Source organism: Sorghum bicolor, chromosome 6 (assembly GCF_000003195.3).
Source record: "Sorghum bicolor cultivar BTx623 chromosome 6, Sorghum_bicolor_NCBIv3, whole genome shotgun sequence".
NCBI lineage: Eukaryota > Viridiplantae > Streptophyta > Magnoliopsida > Poales > Poaceae > Sorghum > Sorghum bicolor.
This window is the reverse complement of record NC_012875.2, coordinates 38,084,274-38,090,842: the sequence shown is the minus strand read 5'-3', so window position 1 is coordinate 38,090,842 and position 6,569 is coordinate 38,084,274. Positions and strand designations below refer to the sequence as shown.

Here is a 6,569-nt window from a genome sequence, read left to right as displayed (position 1 = left end):
CATCGAATGCTTCAAGTGCTATCGAACTTGGTATCGAACTACAAAGGTTTATTCTATACACCTTAGCACTTAGTAGGGTTTTATGGTGCTTATCCAAATTTTGACATAGAGCTTAAATGTTGGATAAGTAGCATAAAATCCAAATCAAGTTAGCAATTTACACTTGTGTGAAGTGCTAGCCTGAAAAAGCTTAATTTTCATATCTTTGTAGAGTTGTCATCAATTACCAAAAAGGGGGAGATTGAAAGGTCCTTGTTTGGTTTTGGTAATTGAGTGACAACTTAGATGGACTAATAGTGTTTATGTGAGATACACAGGAGATTAGTCCACAGGTGATTATATGATGATGGAGGAGCTCATTGCATATGAGACATGACATGGAGTCATGTGACCAAGGTGGAGAAGATCAAGATGAGGCTTGGCTTGATGGACCGGTTGCAAGAGTGAAGGGCAAGTTGGAGGCTTTGAAGCGAGGGACCGCGTGTGACGGTGAAGCTTGAGCAAGACTTGGCGCCGATGGACCGAGGCAACGGTGAAGAGCAAGTGAGATCAAGATCGATGAACCAATATGGTCATGTGATGATATGAAGTGGATCATATCATTTTGTGATTGGTTGGTGCATGTGTTGCATCAACATTGGAGAAGATGAAATGGAAAGCGCAAGGCAAAGGTATAACCTAGGGCATTTCCATTTTACCGGTCATAGGTGTGTAGAGAAGTTTATGACCGGATTTAGGATAGATGGCCGTACTATCAAGAGGGGCAAACTTGTTTGCATATCGGTCATCTAGTGCCACTTGAGCGATCTAACTTTGCATACGTGTTAGGATCGAGTGGCGTGGCAAGATGAGAGGCTAACTCCTTTGGGAAAATATTTGTGAAAATGCTAACACACTTGCACATGGTGGTGTACACTTGGTGGTGTTGGCACATTTGCAAAGGAAAAGGTGTTGAAGTTGTTTTTGTTCAACTTGGAGAAGAGAGAGAAGTCTTTCGGTGTTCTCCGGACATTAGGATGGCTTTTAGATTGGAATACTGCTTTGATCCATTTTGATTTAGATTGAGTATTCATATATATTGGATAGTACTCTAAGTAAGCTTTCCAAAATGTCCAAGATCATCGAATTCGGAGTTCGGAGCTAAAAGTTAGCAACCTAACAAGTTGAACTGCAGGCACAGGACGCACTGTTCCAGAGTCCGGTGTCACAGGACGCTGAGAGTCCGGTGCGCACAGGACAGTCCGGTGTCACAGGACGCTGAGAGTCCGGTGCTGCTGCAAGTTTGCGTTGCTCTCTGCGTGTGAGTCCGGTGCGCACAGGGAGCGTCCGGTGTGAAGCAGCAGAGCGTCCGGTGCTACTTTTCAGACGCGGGTGCGTGTGCTAGCCGTTGGCGGCAACGGTCAAGTTCAAACGGCTAGTGACACGTGGCTGTTTTTGGAGCACAGGACGCACTGTTCCAGCGTCCGGTGCTACCTATAGTGAGTCCGGTGCTCACGACTTTTGCCCAGTGAAGGGGCAACGGCTAGTTTAGCCCTTAGGGCTATAAATAGAAGTTGTGGCCGGCCTTGGCAAGTGCTGAGCATCCTTGGGACTTAGTGTCCATGCTTGGGGAGTGCTAGTGAAGCCTCTAACTCACATATGCTTGATAGCGTTCATCCGATTGTGTGAGTGAGCGATTCTAGTGCGTTGCATTGAGAGATTGCATCGAGTGGCACTAGGTGTTCGTGTTGCAAGCCGGTGGTGCTTGTTACTCTTAGAGGTTGCCACCTCCTAGACGGCTTGGTGGCTTGTGACTCCGTCGAAGCACGCAAGGAGATTGTGCGGTGCTCCGGAGAAGAGATTGTGAGGGGTACGGTGCTCACCCCGCGGGGATCGCGAAGAGCAACTCTAGTTGAGCGAGACGTGAAGAGCGACAAGTGGTCCGGCCGGGTCAAGTGCTAGAGCTTGTGGTAAGCACTCCACGTGGGAGAGTGTGACTTGCGGGTCACCACTAGCAAGAGGACCGGCGGCAACCTTGGAGCTTGTCTCAACGGGGACGTAGCTTGGTGGCAACCAAGTGAACCTCGGGAGAAAATCATCGTGTCAACATTGTTCTTCCCGTTGGTTTGCAAGTCCCTAACACAAGCTTGTTCTTACATTCATATACTTGTGCTTGTGTAGTTGCTCTTGTAATTAGTTAGCTTGTGTAGCTTGCTAGTTATCTTCTTGCTTGTGTAGCTAGAAGTAGTTCCCTTGCGTGACTAATTTGGTTTGTGTAACCTTGTTAGTCACATTGCTTAGTTTGTGTAACTAAGTAAGTTGCGCTCTCTAATTTGGCATTAGTTGCCTTGTTATTGAGCTTGCTAGTGAGCTTAGGCTTTGTGCGCTTTGCCTCACTAGTTTGTGTAGGAGCTCCCCCGGTTTGTAAAGTACTAGTTGCATAGGTTTGTGTGACCTTGCTTCTAGATTTGGTTAGGTGAGCTCTTGCTAAGGTAGCACCTTGCTTGCTTGTTTAGGATCTTTTCAAGGTGCTAGAGAACTTAGATAGAGGGGTGTAGTCTTGGCTAGACCGATAGTTTTAATTCCGCATTTGTTTCGGTTAGCCGACGCGATAATTTTTAGAAAGGACTATTCACCCCCCTCTAGTCCGCCATCTCGACCCTTCAGAACCTCAGGACAAAAATATTTTGTCTCTTGCCTCCTTGGTATTCTCCCGGTGATTGATTAGTTTTCATATTGATTGGTTCATCCCTTCTATACGTCGGTATAAAGATCACAATGTCCTTGTTTATATTCCACAAACTAGTTGTAGCAAGCTCTTTAGTGTTCCTAGTTTTGAGAGCTTGCTTTGCTTGTGCCAGTTTTGTTCTTCCACCTAGTTGAGCTCTTTAGTGTAGCTTGTTGTGAGAGCTTGTAGCGATATAGCCTTTGCTTGACTAGAATTATAGAAACTAGAATTGTTGGATAGGTGGCTTGCAACCCTTATAGAGGTAGAGCAAAATTGTTTTATACCATTTGTTATACCAATCCTTTGCTCTAGTGCTTTGTAGATTTTTTTAAATAGGCTATCCTCTCCTCCTCTAGCCATATTACGACCTTTCACCTTGCCGTGCAGAGCCTGTTTTCCATCATCATAGTATTATAGTTAATACATACTTTATTTTCTATGTAGAGTAATAGTAATTGTGTGCAGCCATGCAGGTAGATGCACACCTTTTTTAAGCAACATAGGTAAGACAAATACGTTGCTTCTTATTTTCACATAGGTGTCACGGTCTGTAGCCCGTCGTTGCACTTGGTACATATTTTGGAAACTTATGTTATTTAAGTAATATATTATATTGGGTACAAAATAGAACTATCATATTTTTTGACTATATTTATTATAGAGAAAAAATGTTGAAAGTGTTTATTAAGGAGGGAGGAGCATGAGTAGCCAAAAGCTTAATTTAATTGCCAAATGAGGAGAATTTGATCTCGAATCATGAAATTTGCAATTTATAGACGTGATGTTATTTTCTTTAAAAAAGCAGGTGCAAAATTTAAATGTGATGCGTTATTGTAGAGCTAGCACGAAAAGGCCTAAAAGAATGCTTACCATGTTACTTTTTTTGCAAAATAGGTTCTTAGATTATTGTAATACCTTTTTTTACTAAAGTAAGGTCAGTATTAAAAATGATGCAATGTTGTGGGGTACGAAGAGACATAGGCAAATGGTGGTATGATTTTTCGTACCGAAATAGGGTCTTAGATTCCCATGGTTTGGTTCTATAAAATATAGAGATTTTTTTCCCAAGGATAATGGCCATAAGATGAACCATGGATTAATTTTATTGAAAAATAAAATTCCTTTTGTGACAAAGTAAAAAAATGGACTATGAGTACATAGGAGTCCCTTTTGTAAATTAATGCAGGAAAGAACGGTATGCAAGTTCATTTCGTGTTTCATTCGTGAAATAACCAATAAAAGACTACGGGTTGATTTCAAAAAAATGAGGGAGTTTTGACAATATACTGAGAGGGCCTCCGAACTATGGGTTGATTTAATTAAAGCTCAAGGGTTTTTAGGAAAAAATGTGAACTGTCGTGGAGTGTGAGTTGATTTTGGTAATAGAAGGGCTTTTTTATAAAATGACTAAGACTCGTCCAACCTGGTTCATCCACGCACCCGCTCCAACGGTTAGGAACGGCTGGCGACGTGGCAACGTTCTTTGGCCATCTTTTGATCCGTGAATCATAGGCCTTGTTTAGTTCGAAATTTTTTTTTAAAATCAACATTAGAGTATAACTAGACTTAAATGATTTGTCTCGTAAATTATAGATAAATTATATAATTAGTTATTTCTTTATCTATATTTAATGCTTTATACATGTGTCCTAAGATTTAATATGACGGGAAATTTAAAAATTTTGCAAATCTTTTTTGAACTAAACAAGACCATAGTAACAAGATACTATTTTTTAAATTTATCTGTTGAATCTATTAGCCAAAATACTATTATTTGGGACTGCTGCCCTGAATCGCAATCGAGCCCAGGCCGGATCGGAAATGCCGTGCCGTGCGCACTCGTTTAAGTGATCCTGTCGGGTCATTAGGCCTTGTTTAGTTCCCAAAATTTTTCAAGATTCCCCGTCACATCGAATCTTGCGGCACATGCATGAAGCATTAAATATAGACGAAAACAAAAACTAATTACACAGTTTACCTGTAAATCACGAGATGAATCTTTTGATCCTAGTTAGTCTATGATTGGATAATATTTACCACAAACAAACGAAAGTGCTACAGTAGCGAAATCCAAAAAATTTCTCAAACTAAACAAGGCCTTAATAAATCCCATAAAAGCTGAGGCAGTAAATAGGGTATGGTGTCAGCAGACTAATCACATTCTGCCACAATAAGTGATCTCTCAACAGAGCAGCTAGCAAAAAGGTCTGGGTGGTGTAGTTGGTCATCACGTTAGTCTCACACACTAAAGGTCCCCAGTTCGAACCTGGGCTCAGACAATTCTTTTTACACTTTTAAAAAAATGATTTTTCATTCACCCTGTTTTAATGATTTGTACCTTTTTATTTTTTAAATTTCCCATTGAAACCAACAACAATGATTTTTCATTTACCCTATTTTTTACTTTTATTTTTCATGATTTTTCCTTTCTTTTTTACTTTTTAAGATTTCCCCTTGAAACCAACAATGATTCAAATGAACAATGATTTTTCCATTTCTCCTGTTGCTTCGCCTTCTATGTTCCTCTGTACTAAAGTTTCAGGCCCCAAACCTGCCCTCTACGACATTTCTACTTTCATTGTCTCCGGAGTTCTAGCACACAAAACTGTTAACAACTAGCAAGGATAGGGGATTGGAAGGAACCAGGAACAGGCAGAAGAGAGCTGAAGGATCAGACCATGAATGCCTCGCCAAGTTCGGGTTTTGTTCTACGGCCTTGTTTAGTTTGCGAAATTTTTTGGATTCGGCTACGGTAACATTTATGTTTGTATTTAATAATTATTGTCCAATCATTGATTAAGTAGGCTTAAAAGATTCAACTCGTAAATTACAAGTAAATTATACAATTAGTTATTTCTTATCTATATTTAATGCTCCATGTATACGTCTAAAGATTTGATGCGATGAAGAATCTTGAATTTTTTTGAACTAAACAAGACCGTATGTCTAGTATTCTTTCCTTGCCCTTGTTTTTAAGGAACCCGGTTTTATTCCATATACAATAGAGTATTATATTGGCTTCCTTATAAAGACACCCTCAAGAAAAGTAAAAATACATTCAAGCCCTTGCAATGATCTCCTGGCAGTCTTCGTCATCGGCAACCGGACAAGCCACATGGCAGACCACTGCTGCACAAAGAAGCAGAGGAACTTGTTGAGCTTACAGCTTGAAGCTGACACCCTTCTTGATGAAAAAAGTTCAGGCCTTGTTTGGATGTTGTCGGATTTACTTCAATTCACTTGTGTTGGAGTGGATTGGGGTGCAATTTAGTTGAAGTTCCACTTCAACCCACCCCAATACATGTGGATTGATGCGAATCCGACTACATCCAAACAAGGCCTTATAGTTCTTGAACGACACTACAAACTGTTTTAACGTGGTTATAATCAAGAGAAAGAATGAATCGAACTGCAAACTTCTTCGTTCAAGATCTCACATTTATACATGGTGAAACGACGCCATACAAGTTGCTAGACGCCCATTCGGGGACACGGATACGCATTCACTGAACAAATAGCCCTCCCGGTGATGTTGGCTCCTAGGGTGGAGTAGTCCGTACCAAAACAACGGTTGTTACAGGGAGATATTACATTGATAGTTGGATTAGGGTAAAGGCTAAGATTAATTGATGTCGCTAATCCTTGTGGGTGTGATCTCTCTAATCCTATTGATTCATCTCCTTGAGGAACGGAATGCTTCGTAACACTCCTGATCGCATCCGGTCTTGAGATCAATCAATATCTTCAGAATCTCCAAAAAAACCTTGTAGGAAAATATGAGGTGATAATGTTGTCAATATGTCATTAAACTCCTCAAATGGGAAAAATCAGGAGAAATGGTATGACATATTTTTAGATTATT

At 40.7% G+C, this 6,569-nt stretch overlaps 1 non-coding gene across 1 annotated transcript; it reads left to right on the top strand.

The window, feature by feature from the left end:
* TRNAV-CAC lies at nt 4,913–4,986 on the top strand. Its single transcript has one exon. It is a non-coding gene; the product is annotated as a tRNA-Val (tRNA).